Source organism: Chiloscyllium plagiosum, unplaced genomic scaffold, assembly GCF_037043375.1.
Source record: "Chiloscyllium plagiosum isolate Xiang-an unplaced genomic scaffold, Cpla_swu_hap1 HiC_scaffold_8, whole genome shotgun sequence".
Lineage (NCBI taxonomy): Eukaryota > Metazoa > Chordata > Chondrichthyes > Orectolobiformes > Hemiscylliidae > Chiloscyllium > Chiloscyllium plagiosum.
The window spans coordinates 72,454,774-72,472,176 of record NW_028270146.1 but is presented as its reverse complement, the minus strand read 5'-3'; the positions used below and the strand labels follow the sequence as shown (position 1 = coordinate 72,472,176).

The 17,403-nt window shown below is 40.9% G+C and overlaps 1 protein-coding gene across 14 annotated transcripts in view; it reads right to left on the bottom strand.

Annotated features, from left to right (window-relative positions):
* Window positions 1–17,403, bottom strand: part of LOC122553704 (alpha-(1,6)-fucosyltransferase) — a 759,328-nt gene that overhangs the window by 484,564 nt on the left and 257,361 nt on the right. For 2 of the 14 annotated variants that reach the window (XM_087989962.1, XM_087989964.1), the window contains exon 1: window positions 15,199–15,275. The exons of 11 other annotated variants lie outside the window; for them this stretch is intronic. The gene's annotated coding sequence lies outside the window, so the exon portion shown is untranslated. Of the gene's footprint in view, window positions 1–10,513; window positions 10,580–15,198; window positions 15,276–17,403 lie in introns of those variants that run through there. One more of the 14 variants, XM_087989963.1, reaches the window with a different exon arrangement.

Below are 17,403 nucleotides of genomic sequence, written 5' to 3'. Positions count from 1 at the left end.
AAGGAGCTAGGGTTTTTCTCATTGGAGTGAAAAGGGAGAGAGGTGATTTGATGGAGGTGTACAAGATGTTGAGAGGCATAGATAGAGTGGATAAACAGAGACGTATTCCCATGGTGGAAATGGCTATCAAAAGGGAACATAATTTTAAGGTAATTGAAAAGAGATTTAGGGGAGATGTCAGAGGTAGGTTCTTTCCTCAGATAGTAGGTGGGGGGGGGGGTTGTGGAATGCACTGCCAGCTGTGTTTCCTGTGTGCTTCCAATCAAACCTGTTGGACTATAATCTGGTGTTGTGTGATTTTTAACCCAGCTGTGTTAGTAGAGTCAAAGACATTAGGGACATTTAAGCGACACTCTGATAGGCACACGGATGCTAGTACAATGAAAAGTATGTGGGTTAGTCTGATCTTAGAGTAGGATAAAAGGCCGGCATAACACCAAGGGATCAAGGGCCTGTACTGTGCTGTACAGTTCTATGTTCACTTTTGACCATGTACGATACAGGTCCTATTTTGTTCAGGGTTAATCCAAGGACATCTGGAGAGCCATCACTAAACTTCCTTGCATGGACTGCATCTCCTCCTGGTAATATTTCAGACCTAGCTAAAACTTGGACTCCATTATGTTCCTTGAAGTATCTTCTGTGCAATAAATGAATTGTATCTGTTGCCCTCGATGTGGTCTCCTCTACATCGGGAAGACAGGACGCCAACTCGCAGAGCATTTCAGCTAACATCTCTGGAACACATGCACTGAACAAACCCACAGTTCTGTGGCTGACCATTTCAACTCCCCCTCCCCCACAAGAACATGCAAGTCCTAGGCCTCCTCCACCATCAAATCAAATCCACCCAACAATTGAAGGAAGAACGCCTCATCTTCCACCTTCGGACCCTTCAACCACACGGTACCAACATTGACTTCGCTGGTTTCCAAATTTCCCCTCTCCCCACCTCATCCCAGATCCAACCCTCTAACTCGGCACTGCCCTGTTTACCTGTCCATCTTCCTTTCCACCTATCTGCTCCACCCTCCCCAATGACGTATCGTAATTACCCCCCATCTGCATTCACCTGTCGCCTTCTCATCTACCTTCCCCTCCCCAGCCCACCCCCTTTATTGCTGATGAAGAGCTCATTCCTGAAACGTCGATTCTCCTGCTCCTTGGATGCCACTTTATGGCTTTCTTGAGGTCCAGATCCGGTTCAATCAGCTTCTTTTGGGTCATATTATTAATTTCAGGAACTAAAAAATCCCTGAACATTTCATGAACAGCAGACCCATCCTCAGCATTCTGTCAATAAGACCATAAGAGTGGAAGTAAGGCCATTCAGCCCATCGAGTCCACCCCACCATTTACTCATGGGTGACTGACATTTCAACTCCACTTACCCGCAGTCTCCCTGTAGCCCTTAATTCCTTGCGAAATCAAGAATTTATCAATTTTTTTGAGAAACTGTAGCTCAGGTTGAGGTTCTGGATGTAGGTTTGCACGCTGAGCTGGAAGGTTCATTTCCAGACGTTTCGTCACCCTACTAGGTAACATCTTCAGTAGGCCTCAGGCGAAGCACTGTACATGATTCCGGCTTTCTATTTATATGTTTGCGTTTCTTTGGGTTGGTTATGTCATTTCCTGTGGTGGAAAGCCCCCACAAGAGGAGAATAACTTTTTGCTGGTGACTGGTTTGCCTAATAAAAATGTCTCACTCTTTCAGCATACCGGAGCCAAACCTCCACGCCCACATCATAATGTTCCATTTCCCAAACAGTGGCATTTCCGATCTTTCCCTGTCACGGTCTTACCAGGTCATGAAAAGCAAGGCTGTCCAAAACCTTTCTTTACCCTCATCACCAATGTAATAACTCAGGAAGCCAGAGGCTAGCATGCTCAAAGTTAAGTCCCAGCCTGGGTCAGACAGTTCTGCAGACACATTCCTGGGTCTGCTTAATTATTGCCTGTTGTCAAGGGAACCCATATACAACAAGCTCCACAGGAAGATTAAACAATGATTTCCCATGGGCCTTGAAGGGGTTACCATGCTACCTATATTGGCATATTTTACACATTCAAAGGTTCACATTTGCTGATTAAATGCCAATTGAATAAAAAAATGCACATAACCCTCAACAAGCCCTTCTGACTTCCTGTTTTCACCAATACCACTTCCCTACAGAACTACAGATCAATGAAAATCCAGACCTAGTTGAAACCACTAATTTACCGCACTTACCACTCCATGAGGCCCAACTATTGCCTGCCTGCCTTCCATTTTGTTGCCCCAAATGCAGTTACCATCCCAAGCAAGATCTATCAGCAGATATCCTTCAGATCAAGGGCTTGGAAACAGAGAAGCCGCTGATCATTTTCCTCCAACAAACCGTATCTGAACATATGGCAGGCTTTGAAACTGTTGTGACAAGAATGTCCCCTGCTAAACAGATTCAGCACAGGTCAGTGCAGGCAATCGCCATTGCTGGGACCACCAAACTAGCTCAAAATGCGTTTGGGGAGCAGCACAAACAATGCTGCACACCATCGAGGAGTTACCCCTCGAACAGACCAAGTGGTAGGCAAATCACCTTAAATTCAATAAATGAAGAGGCAATTGCTTGGCTTCAGGGATTTACAATGAGAATTCTCCCGAAAAGATTTGAAACTTGTGGTGCTTGTTGACTCTATATAGCACAGATTGCAAAGCCCAAGTGAGCCATATATCAGGTGCTTAGATTTTACAAAAAAAAACCATTTTTACTCCCGCTGGATAAAATAAATTCATTCCTGGAACATTTTACTGATGCCTTACTGCAGCCTCCAGAGACCAATGTCTGAACTAAGGAGTACATCCTGAATACCTAGCATTGTGGTGGGAGGCTTGCTCAAATTGAAATGATTAATTAGCCAACCTGCTTTCTACTGAGTAATAACTCAGTCTGTCACTTCATATAAAGTGTCAAGTGTTGAGAAAATGTAGAAAAGAGTCAAAATTTGTCAGTTTTAGATTTACAGTGCTCCATACATTATATGCTCTCCCACTGTTACAGAACGTCATAAATCCTTACCACACAGTAACAGACCATTCAGCCGTCAAGTTTGTGTTTATGTTTCGCTCCACTAGTACCATCTCATCTAAACTCACTCTCTGGCTCAAATATTTTGCTGTTCTCTTTTCCAACATTACCAACATCTTTCGAACATTACCCTCCAAATTCCTTCTGTGATCATCCTAAATTAATATGAACCACTTATTATAAACATACTAGATCAAAACTCGGAGTAGCACTCAATCCTTTAATCAGGTCACCCTTTAACATCATCAAATCTAACAAAAAAAGCTGCCTTTATAACTGTAGCATCTTGCCCTGACATTAAAATCCCCAAAGAGACTGATGATTTTTTTTTAAAAAGTAAATTCAAATTTGTAGTTGATAGGCTGAAAATAACAAGATTTCACATTTTTAAGACATGGACTTGTGAAAATAAGGTCCACAGGCACTTTTGACTAAAGAAAACTCTCCCCTTCTCGCTTTAACACCACCAATAAAACCATTTCTCGCTGTCCCTTAGGTAATCATTCAATTTTCCCAGGCTCAATTTAAAGTGATTCTGGTCCTGTACGATTATTCCTGTTTCTTTCCTTTTTCAGACTGGTGACTTTCAATCCAGAGCTGTCATTCTTGCTGTACACTATTCGAAGCAATTCTCCCTCAAGCACAAATGAGAGGAATCTTCCAGCCTTGATTCAAATCATCACAAATGTTTCTTTTCAGAACAAGCTTTTGGCCCCACTCATATTCCTGCATAGTGGCCAGAGACTTCCGTCTCTCCCAGAAACTGGCAGAGAACTTGCTTGAGAACTTAGAAACCCTTCCTCTGTTCAAATCCATCTCCATAAAGTGAATCAAATGGGCCTTGTATCCGAGTAGAGATGCTGATTAGCCATCCTCGAGATCACAACTATCTTTTATCTTGCAATTAAATATACAGGTGAGCTTAACTATTTATATTTTCAACACTTTCCTGAACTTGCAATCGGCCACAGATTTAACTGCCATTGCCTCCAAATGTGAGCACCTCACACCATCTTGCCAGAAAACAACTCAGGTTACCCTCTTAATCATTAACAGCCATGTCACCCAAGTCTTTTATTGAGCAGTGTTCAGAACAGTGCACATGATCTCTGCATTTTACTCGGAATAAAAACAGTCCCAAATCACAATACTCTGGTAAAGCCTCATATTTATAAACTGAGCATAGAATTGTCATGAATAATCAGTACATCTTTTCTTTTACCAACCATCTCACTTCTCTTTAGTATTGCAGTTGTGGCCACAATGAGGCACTGTGCAACTTCAACATTATCTTTTCAGTTTTCTATTCTATATCCCTTGCTAAAAAAAAACAGGGTTTGCCTTACCATTTTCTTACCTTTTGTGATTACCACCTTCAATATCCTCAAGTGTCTGAATCCCAACCTATTCTACTCCTTTATAAGTCTCACTCTTTCAGCTTGAAGATATATTTCCTTCTCTCCTTCGAAAATTCTTTGCTTCACATTCTTCAAACTGTATCTGTCCAAACTGCTTGCCAATTTATGTCCTTCTATAATAATTTACAGTTTGTCACAGGCCAGATCTGGCATCATCCTCAATCTACTCTCTCAATTCTCAAATTCACATTATTTAGATCTGGCAAACAACAACGACTCCAGTAGACTCCATCAATTTCCAATCACAACATCTTTCCAGTTGGGGAAGTAATCCTCTTTCCCCTACCCTTTTGCTTTCTGCGCTCTAACCACACAACAAATGTAATAACACATGGATGGCAAAGCACTTTAGTTTGACACTGATTTAATGCTATTTGAAAATCTAAAATAGACTATAGTCACTCCATTATTTATTTGTATGCTCTGTTATTTCTTTAAAGAATTTTATTAGATTGGCAGTGGATAAAAAAAGACAGACAGCAGTGGCACCAAGTCAGAAGAAGATCCAACTGCATCCAAAGCCATGATGCGGAATTACAATTGCAGGAACCCGAAATTAACAGTGCCTACTTGCTTTGGATGTCCCTCATCGCAAAGTACTTGTGCACGAGCTGTGGACAGGATTGGTTTTAGCTGCACTATCTGCTCTTCTTTTCAATCCCCCTTCCGGAGGGGAGTGGGGGGTGAACTCTCTGTCTTGCTGCCACCCATTTGTACGCATACATATGACACATAACTGAGTTGCAGGAAGAGTCAAAATTTGTACTTTGTCGCACAAAGAACCACTGATTCTGTTTATGCAGATTCTACTCATATCAGCCATTGAGACACTATAAATGGTTTCAGTGACCTTAGATCTGAGAAATGATAAAATAATCAGATTCTATTCATTATCCAGCAACATCCTCTGGAAAATATGCATCTTAGAGATGACAGGTGATGGCTGGTTGTTATAAGATAAAGGACTAAGAAGCAAAGGCCATCAGATTAAGTCTTAACCTCTTCATTGAAGAACCATTTGGGAGTATATTAATCATATTTAATGCCCGAATGTGGCTCATTAAACTGTTTTTCTATCCACTCATCTTAGTGATTCTAACCTGCACTTGGGCAAAATTGTAAACTACACAGAAAATTAGTTAATTAATTTTTGTTAAGGTCATCTAAGAGGAATTTAGTCATGAAATCATGAACTAATATTCTTCAGTAAAATATTCATGAGAATACAATTAATATAAAATATTGAACATCTTTGAAACAGATGGAGACCATTCAACCCATATGAACTTGTTCTCCAGCTGAATCCCATTTTCCTATTCAAAGCCTTGCACATGATAACACATCAAGTGCAAGTCAAATTTATTTTTAAATATGTGAAACATTTCTGTTTATATTACTCTTTCAAGGACAGAATTCTGCCATTAATATTCATGCAGTATAAGTACTGAAGGTACTTAAATAGATGTTAACAAATATTAAAAATCACCTATAATAATAAAAGCCAGTCCCATGTGTCACAACATCTGAACCCTCCTCAAAGTTGATGCAATGCTTATTGTCAAATATTGACAAAATAGTTAGATTTGATTAGAAGCACATGTTTCGTGCCTAATAAGAGGCAGCACGGTGTCTCATTGGTTAGCACTACTGCCTCAAAGGTTGCAAGTTCACATCCATCCTCAGACGACTGTCTGTGTGGTGTTTGCACATTCTCCCAGTGTCTGTGTGGGTTTCCTCCCACAGTCCAAAGATGTGCAGGTCAGGTATATTGGCCATGGAAAATACAGGCTTACAGGGGATTGCATCTGAGAGACATGCTTGTTGGAATTTCAGTGTGGACTCGATGGCTGCGTCCACACTGTCAGGATTCTATGATTCTAAGAAATGTATTGGATAATTAAAGTTTATAGATGGCCTGACATGTTGCTCATTACCCCACAGTTTCAACAATGAGTCCCAGACTTTATACAAGCTCTCCCTTAGAGACAGTTTAGAGTTGGTAGAGCAGGTTAAGATTTGATTTCATAAGAGTTGGTGACTTAGTCACTTCTGAGATGTGATCTGACTCCAAAATGTAAACAGGATGATTCACTGTCTGCCATAATAACAACTCTAGCCCTTTTGGATGTTTGTTCTCACTTTGGAGCTGCTGGTGTTGGACTGGGGTGTACAAGGTTACAAATCTTACAACACCAGGTTATAATCCAATAGGTTTGTTTGGAAGCACCAGCTTTTGGAGCACTGCTCCTTCACAACCACCTGATGAAGCAGCACTCTGAAAAGCTAGTACTTCCAAATAAACCTGTTGGACTATAACCTGGTGTTGTGAGATTTTTAACTCTATTCTCACTTGGTCGCCCTGGAAGACTGAGGTGACAGTGCCTTTATTCTCCAGTGTTTTCATGAGGTGATCTCATTGAGACAGTCAAAATTCTGAGAGGGTTCAACAGGGTAAAAGCAGGAAGGACTTTTCATCTGGCTGGGATGGGGCAGCTCTCCAGAACCAGAGGAGACAATTTCAGTATAAACAGCAGGAAGTTTAAGACTGAGGTAAAGAGACATTTCTTCATTTGGAGGATGGTGACCATTTGGAATTCTCTAACCAAGAGAAGTATGGAAGTTTATTTCCTAAGTGTATTGAAGACAGTGATCGATTAATTTCTGTAATAATTGTAAAACTAAGATTATGTTTGTGGAAGGAGAAAATAGCATTGAGGTAAAAGGTCAGCCATGAAGCAGCTGAAGAGCAGAGGCATAAACTCCAGGGGCTGAACGGTCTACTCCTGCTCTGGGTTCTTATGTTTCTATCAACGACTGATTACCAAAGTGAAAAAAAAACTCTTCTTGCATACCTTCAGGTCTCCTGCAGTATCATTACAACCATCATGAGTGGCATACCTTATCGCAAGGATATTTATAAATTTACCAGTTTCTCAGACACATGCAGGACTTAAAATAAAAAAAAAAGTTGTGGCTTGAGAAAAGGCAGGACTACTCTTCAGTTGTGGAAACTATTCCGTTTCCGAGTTTTAAGTTGAAATGGGAAGACAAATCACAGCAGGTTGACATCATACCCAATTTTAGCTGCTTCATGATCATTGGTTCAATTAATAGCAAAAGACAGTACGAGGTACAGATGGTGGTTCTTAGGATAATCACTCAACACAACCTTGCATTCAACTTAGAACAACCCTAGTGCACAAAGATTCAGGCATTCATTCAAAATACTTTAACTGTGAAACAATCTTTGCTATCTACAAGTAGCCATGATTCCTCAGATTAGCTCACTGGTTCACCATGTTAAGCAGGATTGTTATGAGCAATATTTTTAGGGCACATCTCTTGCAACCTGCCCATCTATATTGTCCAACAATCTCTGCCAATGTACATTATCAATGGCATCTTGGTCACTTGATCATATGCAATGACTTACTTAAAATGCAGAGTATTTACGCAAAAAAATTGGTAAAGAAATCAACATTTCACAGTGGAGCACAATGATATTTTCCTTCAAGATCTCCTGTTTATCGATTACAGTCAGTTACAAAAAAGCCTGTACAAAAAGGAATTATTAACAATAGCAGAGCAAAAAGTTTGTTTGGGTTATTGGGATCTATAGGGTTACAAAGGAATAACAGACAGCAAGTAATATTGCTGGAGTTTTTTCTCCGATATTCATCAGAACAAACAAAATGCCAAATTTTAAACGATTGCAATAGTTTATACTGCAGACAAAAAAGGTGCTGAGTGGTTGGCAAGTTGATTCAAATTGGCTGAGGCGTTTCCATAGAAAGAAAAGAAAGAACTTTAGCCACCCCTAGCTCCTGGGTGACTTAAGGAATCTAATACATCTTAATGACACAGATTTTGCATTATAATTAATGATGAGACCACACCACTTGTCATTATTGAGTAAATTGGACATCACCTTCCAGAGGCTCCAAATGCACAATTAAGTGAAAAAACAGAGAAGCTGTTGTCAAAGTCCTTGTACACATCCACATGTTCTGCTCCTCCTGTATCTCATCTACAGACACATTACCAAGATTCACGTAAGCATATCAAATTGCAGTACTTAACCACTTCATGCCAACTAAACACGTCAGATCAAGTTAGGTCTGATGAATTCAGGTATAAATGAACTTTTAATGGCATGATAAGTAATAATTACTGCAAAACAAAACATTACAACCGTGGAATTAGCTTTTTCTACCTGTCCCTTTTCAGAATCTCTTGAGCCAAATTTTTTGCCACCCTGCAGTTTATTTTCTCAATGTGATTTTACAATTACTTAAACATTTAACTTTAGTTTCTTCTGTGGGCCCTGTGTTAACCAGTGACTACTTGCGGATCTGATTGACTGAAGAGAATCGCTGTTAATTGCTGGTCCCAAATGCTCAAATCCCATCTATGGGATGCCAAATTAGATCAGACACCCAATAACAGCAAGTTGTTACTCAAAATCCTGTGGGTAGCCACAAATGTAGTGAACATAGAGCAGTATGTTCTCATCCCTGACCACAGAGACCAGATCAACATATGCTTATTGGTCTTGATCGGGTCAGACCTTGATCGGGTCATGCCTTTTCCTCATTTTCAAGGCACGCCCTTGAGGTTGAATGTTTATCTGTTTCCTTGCGCTCTAAATTCTTTAAGATTTAATCATGACTGCCCAAGAAGCAGCAGTCAGATCCTAAAAATTACCAACCAACATAATAAAGCAACCTCGACTACATTTATTATTAATGCCCATCATATCTCGACACAGGACGCAAGGAAGAATAGCGAGAAGATCAAACTGCAATCTCAACTGAAAAGGTTGAGAGGGTCCTTTAGCATCATGCAGCTTCTGTCCTGGTAATCATTTATTCAACTCTGGGAGACCTTGCCATCTTATCCCCCTTATAAACTGAAGCTTCACTGCTTTCCTCCAAGTACTCTCAATTTTATTATTTCAAAAAGATAGATTTTAATAAATCTGCAAAGTAAATCCCTCTCTCTATTATATGTATGCCTGTATTGCATGCGCTTGAATTATACTTAACTGCAGACATCAGGTCATACGTGAACAGAGGCAAATGTTGCTTCCTGATCAGCTGGGAAACACAGGTCACATACAAAAATTTAGAAGAACAAACGTACGTGCTGGATAACTGAAACAAAAACAAATAACACAGGAAATGTAAGCTGTGTCGCTTTTTTAAAAAAACCCTTCAAATGGGATCCCAGTTCACCAGAATGACCATGCTGCCAACAGTGCAGCACTCTTGATAATGAGCTGGAGGTTTAGCTGAGATTTTGTGATCAAATCTGCAGGATAGAACTGGAGCCATAATCTTCTGGCTCGGAAGTAACAGCAATACCACCGAGTGACAGAAGCACCCAATACAAATATAGTTACATCATCAAAAGCTTACTTTCCACCCATTGAGCAACAGCAGTGTGCATTGTTCCTGATGCAGTTCAGAATGACGAGAACTGATCGGCAGATGAGTTCCATTTAGGTGAAATGGTTAAATAGTGAAGCTAATCCTCAATTTCTCATACCGACTGGGGAAGGAAAACCAAGCTAGCAACTAACTGCGTAAGAGTTAAAATACATTACTAACGAAGCTAATTCATGTTTAATTTCCTCAAATATCCTTGCTTTTCTGGTTGTAAATTAACCGAATAGGGGAATGTTGTTCAGGGCAGTCACACTGAACAAGAATAGACAATTAGTCCCATTTAGAGGGATTATACGAATTTCACTATTTTGGCATTATTAAAAGGCTCGTTATTAAGTTTTTTTTGAGGCAGGGATCTTCTAATTGGTCTAGTAATGGGGCTAATCTCCTACAGAGAGATTTAAATGAGGTCAAAACATCAGTAAGTTTGTTTCCAAGTACATTGCTTAGAGGACAAATTACTTAAGAACAACTTCCTTTCTATCGATGCTATGTCACATTATCTTTTGATAAAAATGACAGAATTATTCTGGTATGACCAACAATCCTCTCGGTATGAATTTAAGAATGACAAACTTACAAAACGCTCTGCAACAGCACATGACGATGGTCGTAAAAATGAACTGGCAATTTTTGACTTGCATCATCTGAGTTTTGATACCTGGGACCTTTCACAGCCAAAAATAGTCTGAAGAAAGAAAGAGCAGTGATGTAAGATGGTGGGAGAGATTGCCTGACCACAGGCTGAGCTAATACGTTAAGCAGCCAATAAAATGAAATCCAGTCTGAAATGCAACTAGGTGCCTTCAAAGTGACTGAAACCAGTCACTCAGACCTGTACCTTCCTTTTGTCTTACACCTTTCTCTAAGTTTTAAATACTGAGATGAAGGGTTGCCTGCAGATTATCCAGCTTGGGGGAAAGTTGAAACCAGACATGAATACCCAATTGGAGTGTAACTCAGGGCACAGCAGAGAAGAATCAAGAATTTGTAACAGCACAACCAGAAACTTTGCTCTCGTACAATACCTGCTTTTCTCCAAGCTTCTAAGAAGAAAATGCTTAGAAAAAAAGTAAATTGAAGAAACATCAGTTCATCAGGAACACAATGATATCTGCAAATTGCACTAGTGCAGGAGGATAAAAGTCATCCCTTGTCCCAGATTAAGCTTAACACTTCAAGGAATCCAAGGCCTTTTTAAACGGTTTATTCTTGATTTCTCCTTTGGCATAAGGTGTTCTTCCCTTTGTAAATTTTATATCTGTTGTGTGTGTGTGTTTGGTGCCATGTTTTAGTGTTTTTCTCAAAGTAAGTAGGTAATAAAATTCCTGACTTTCACTCAAGAAAATGTGATAGTTGGCACTTTGATTTTGAACGAAAACTACTTTATACAGTTGCGGACATTCGAGGAAGTTGAAAAGCGGGAAGCCAATTCATTCTTCCTCATCTGGTCATAACACAATGAAAGTCATGACATACTATTTTTTAAAAAGACATATCAGAGACTAAACTTCTCTGACTTATAGAATGCTTAAAGGTTTCAGATTTCTGAATTGCTTCTACCACAAATCAATGAGTAAGGAACCTCATGCAGTTTATATTCATATTAATCTAAAAGCTGGAACTAACTCTTAGCTCTGGCCAACATAATATTGAGGGGTAATGAAAATTTTAGATAAAATACAGAAGTAGTGTTTAAATAAAACAAATAGTCGGTGTTGCTGGCTGGGCCAGCATTTCTTTCCTATCCCTAACTGTCCAGAGGCAGGTTGAGAGTTAACCACACTGTTATGGGTCTGGAGTCACATGTAAGCCAGGCCAGGCAGGACGGCATCTCTTTCCCTAAAGGATATTAGTGATAAATCTACTGAAATCAAGGAGGTAACAGACAAGTTAGACAAAAGATAGCCAGTGGATGCAATCTATTTGGATTTCCAAGGCCTGTGACAAGGTGCAGCACAGGAAGCTGCCAAAAACATCAGAGCCCATTGTATTCAGAGCAAGTTACTGGCATGGATAGAGGATTGGCTGCCTGGCAGAAGCAGAGAGTAGGGATAAAGTAGTCATTTTCAGGATAGTAGTGGAATTTCACAGAGGTCAGTGTTGGGAACTCAGCTAAATCATGTAATGCATTAGCAATTTGGATGAAGGAACCACGGGCATTGTTGCGAAGTTTGCAGATGACAAAGATAGGTGGAGAGACCGGTAGTGCTAAGGAAGCAGGGAGACTACAAAAGGACTTGGACAGACTAGGAGATTGGGCAAAGAGGCATCAGACGGAACACAAATTTGTCAAAGTGTGAGGTCTGCACTTTGGTACAAAATGGAGAGGCACAGTCTGTGCTTTCTAGACATGGAATGGCTTTGGAATTCTATAGCTCAAAGGGATTTGGGAGTCAGAGTTCAGGATTTTCTGAAGGTTAATATGCAGGTTCAGTTGGCAGTGAGGAAGTCAAAGGCAATGGCAGCCTTCATTTTGAAAGGGCTAGAATACAAGAGGATGCATGGGGCTGCATAAGGCTCTTGTTAGAATAACGTTAGTGGGTCTGCATTCCATATCTAAGGAAGGTAATGCTGGCCTTTGAGGTCTAGAGGAATTTTACAAGAATGGCCATGGGATGAAGGGCTTGTCATATGAGGGGGAATTGTGGACTCGGAGTCTGTACTCAATGCAGTTGAGAAGCATGAGGTGGCATCTCACTCAAACATGCAGAATATTGATAGGTCTGGATAGAGTGGACATGGAGAAGTTGTTTCCACTGGTAGGAGAGACCAGGACCCAAGGACACAGCCTCAGAGTGAAAGGATTACCCTCAAGAGTCATAGAGATGTACAGCATCCTTCAGTCCAACTTGTCCATGCTGACCAGATATCCTAACCTAATCGAGACCCATTTGCCAGTACTTGGCCCATATCCCTCCAAACCCTTCCTATTCATATACCCATTCTGATGCCTTTTAAATGTTGTAATTGTATCAGCCTCCACCACATCCTCTGGCAGCTCAATCCATATACCCACCATCCTCTGCATGAAAAAGTTGCCACTTATATATCTCTTGTATATCTTTCACTTCTTACCCTAAACCTATGCCCTCTAATGCTGGACTCCCCGACCCCAGGGAAAAGACTTTGCCTATTTATCCTATCCATGCCCCTCATAATTTTGTAAACCTCTATAAGGTCACCCCTCAGCCTCTGATGCTCCAGGGAAAATAGCCGCAGCCTGTCAGCCTCTCCCTATAGCTCAAATCCTCCAGCCCTGGCAACATCCCTGGAAATCTTTTCTGAACACTTGCAAGTTTCACAACATCCTTCTGATAGGAAGGAGACCAGAATTGCACGCAATATTCCAAGAGAGGCCTAACCAATGTCCTGTATAGCTGCAACATGACCTCCCAACTCCTATACTCAATACTCTGACCAATAAAGGAAAGCATACCAAACACCACCAACCTATCTCCCTGTGAATCTACTTTAAAGGAGCTATGAACCTGCACATCCCTTGGACCTTACCACTAAATGTACAAGTCCTACTAACATTTGCTTTCCCAAAATGCAACACCTCGCATTTATCTAAATTAAACTCCATCTGCCACTCCTCAGCTCATTGGCCCATCTGATCAAGATCCCATTGTACTTGAAGGTAACCTTCTTCAGTGTCCACTACACTTCCAATTTTGGTGTCATCTGCAAACTTACTAACTGCACCCGTAATGCTCACATCCAAATTATTTACATAAATGACAAAAAGTAGCGGACCCAGCACCACTCCTGAGATGTAAACCAGTTTCTCCAGCCAGAGGGTGGTGAACCTGGAGAGTTTGTTGCCGCAGCATGCTGTGGAGGCTAAATCATTGAATGTACTTAAGACAGAGATAGATAGGTTCTTAATTGGTCAGAGGATCAAGGGTTACAGGGAGAAGGCAGAAGAATGCGGTTGAGGAATTGTATTAGCCAGGATGAAATGGCAGAGCAGACTTGATGGGCCCAATTCTGTTCCTATAACTTATGGTCAAGTGTTTTAGGAAAAAGGCAGCAGATGTAAAACACAGATGAGGAGAAACTACTTCTGCCAAAATGGCATAAATCTGTTAGAATTCCAGAGTGCAGTTGATGCTGGAATTTGGAGTAATTCTAACGAGGAGATAAACAGGTTTTTAACTCAATGGGTTGAAATGTTATGGAGTGCAGGCAAGAAAGTTGAAATGGGACTGAGATGAGATCAACCATGGTTGTATCAAATAATAGAACAGGCCCAAGGAGCTGAATTTCCAGCTCCTAGTTCTTATGTATTTATACATATTCAACCTGACCAATAACTGCTTTATCAGTCTACTCGGAACCATCAGCAATGCTCAACTCAGCAGCATACTGGACTATTCTCCACTTGCCGGATGGGGGCAACTCCAACAACAATCAAGTAGCTTGATGACTACCCTATTCACCAAATTCAACATTCAGTCCCATCACCATCAACACTCAATAGCAGTAATGGATAGCATTGCAAGTTGTATCGCAGTAACTCACCAAGGCTCCTTCGACAGCACCTTCCAAACCCAGGATCTCTGGCACCACGAAGGACAAGGGCAGCAGGAGCACAGGAACACCACACCAAGTGTGGTGGAAACTCCATTCCAAGCCCCACACTGTACCAACTTGGTACTAGGTCATCATTCCTTCGCTATTACGGAGTCAAAATCCTGAACTCCCTTCCTAACAGCTCGGTCAGTGTACCTGCACCACATGGTCTGCAGCATTTAAACATGGTAGCTCACCACCATCACCACTTCAAGGGCAATGAGGGATGGGCAATAAACACATTAGTTTTTACAAAGGATCCCCATAGATTTGGCGAGTTCGCGTGAGTTTGTTATTATCTTCTTTACACGCAGCAGGCATAAATAATATTTAAAATCAACTCCTAAATCCTCACGATGGCATTTTTCTGACAGAAATGTAACTTGAAGTGATTTTGGCATTTGGTATGCATGGCCTTACACTGCAGGAAGGATGCAAAGTCACTGCTGTGTTGTGTGAAAGTAGCTTTTGAGGTGAGAAGCTTCCCATGAAAGACACAATGCGTCATGTGAACAATGAATACGCACACGAGTGAGTGAACTAACATCTACATTTCTGCATAGCTCTCGGTGTCCAGGTTGCTCACTTCCTGAGAAGCTGTGTTGTTCCTGTTGCTCATAAAATAGTAAAAAAAACTCTGATTTGTTCAATAACAGATTGTTGTCCCAAATGACAGTGAACACTTACTCGTCCCCAGCATTACAACAACAGCAACCTGATGTGCCAACGTGATTGCATCACCAAAACAGCATTCTTTCAACTTGAGGTTCTCGGCTGAGGTTGGACTTTGAAGCTATTAACGAGAAGCAGAAAAGGGATAATTCTTCCAACAGAAAAGATAGCTAGCAAACTCTCCTTTTGATGAAGGGAAGAAGGATTCAGTTTATTTGAGCCATATATTTTCATAACACTCCATCACATCTCCTCCTAATTTCAGTACATTCCCATTTGTTTCCCATGGCTTTACCTGTTAAGGGACATGGATCATTCAGTGCTGAGGTTAATAATCTAAACATTGTCAGTTAGGATAGCAGTGTGTTCCTAGCCATCAGAGCAACTAGATTGCTTTATGAGCGACAGGAAGCCCGCTTTACCTTGGGAAATGTTCATTATGGCACCGTAATTAGTGAAACCGGAATTGAGCTTTAGTGCAGCTACATCATAGCGACAACATGTAAACATGGTCTGCGATTTTTCTCATGGAAACAACAGCAGAAAAGGAAACCATGTGGTCTACTTGTCTATACTGCAACTCAAAGTTACCTATTTGAATGTGCAAAGTTAAAAATCACACAACACCAGATTATAGCCCAACAGGTTTATTTGGAAGCACTCAGTTTGGAGTGCTGCTCCTTCATCAGTGATTGTGGAGTACAAGATTGTAAGACACAGAATTTATAACAAAAGTTTACAGTGTGATGTAACTGAAGTTAAATATTGAAAAAGACCTGGATTGTTGGTTAATATTCTCATCTTTTAGAATGACCATGTTGGTTTCAGTTCTTTCATATGTAAATCCCAGAACTTGTTTTTAAAAGCTACATTCTCAAGTGAACTTTAATAATAGGTGCCATGTCAGCTCAGATAATGCATTGAAGGTGTAAGGTGCCCTGTGTGAGGTTGTCTGTGCCCCAATGTTTAGACTGATTCTAATCTAAAAAGGCATTTACAGAATCTTACATGGATTCATGTAGTTTTTGAGCAAAATAAAATATAATTCTCTAAGTACAAACTCATACCACAAATGTGTGTGTGTGTGTGTGTGTGCGCGCGCGCGCGTGTCTGAGACTGAGTGTGTGTACCTGTGAGGGCGTATGTGTCTGTGCGTATCTGTGTGTCGCATTGGGGTCCACGAATCCAAGGTCCTGGTTGAGGACATCCCCATGGGTACTGAAATTGGCTATCAGCCTCTACTCAGCCACTTTGCATTATTGCCTGTCCCGAAGTCCGCCTTGGAGGACGATCACCTGCAGTTCCAAAGTTGAACGTCCTGGACTGCTGAGATGTTCTCCAAATTGAGGGGAACACTCCTGCCTGGCAATTATTGTGTGATGTCCATTCACCCGTTACCATGGCCTCTGCTTGATGCCACCATGCCTCGGAGCATTCTTGTCTGCAGCGTATGAGATAGACAATGTTAGCAGAGTCACATGACTACCTGCCGCATACATGGTGGGTGGTGTTCCTACGGGTAATGGTGGTATGCATGTCAACACTCTGACATGTCTTGCAGCGTCTGCCATGACAGGGTTGTATGGCGTTATCCTGAAGGCCAGGCAGTTTGCTGCGAACAATGATCTGTTTGAGGTTTGATGGTTGTTTAAAGGCAAGAAGTGGAGGGTAGGGAAGGTGTTCCCCTAGTCCAACACTAGCACCTCCAAATCATGACTACGTGAATGTGATTCTCTTTTTCCAATCCTTTTAAACTACTGCTTTATGAATACTTATCCAATCGATTTGAAAATGATAGGATGAAGTCTTTCTTATTCCTGTTCTGATAATGTCTCCAATAATTAAATAACGCTCCACATGAAATTTTTGATCTGTTGGTGCTGCATTTTTCTCTCAGCAACATGCTCCCTGCACACTTCTATACTTAGAAGAAATGTTCTGCATTTAAGAGAGTCTTTGATCATCAGCAACTAATGACTCATGCTGCAGAACCAAATTAGTGTTGGTCGTCCCCTGCATCACGGAATAGACACTTCGAAGGAAATAGCATGTCACTGCCATGGCCACGGAACCTTACTGGATAAACAAAGAGACCTCTGACCGTTGATGGATATTAACTTTGATAGACAAAGATGTTTATGTTCCAAATCAATGGAAGTGAAAATGTCTCCAGTTTGAAATGTGTTCCAGTCAGGACTGACACCTATGGCTGATGATGGC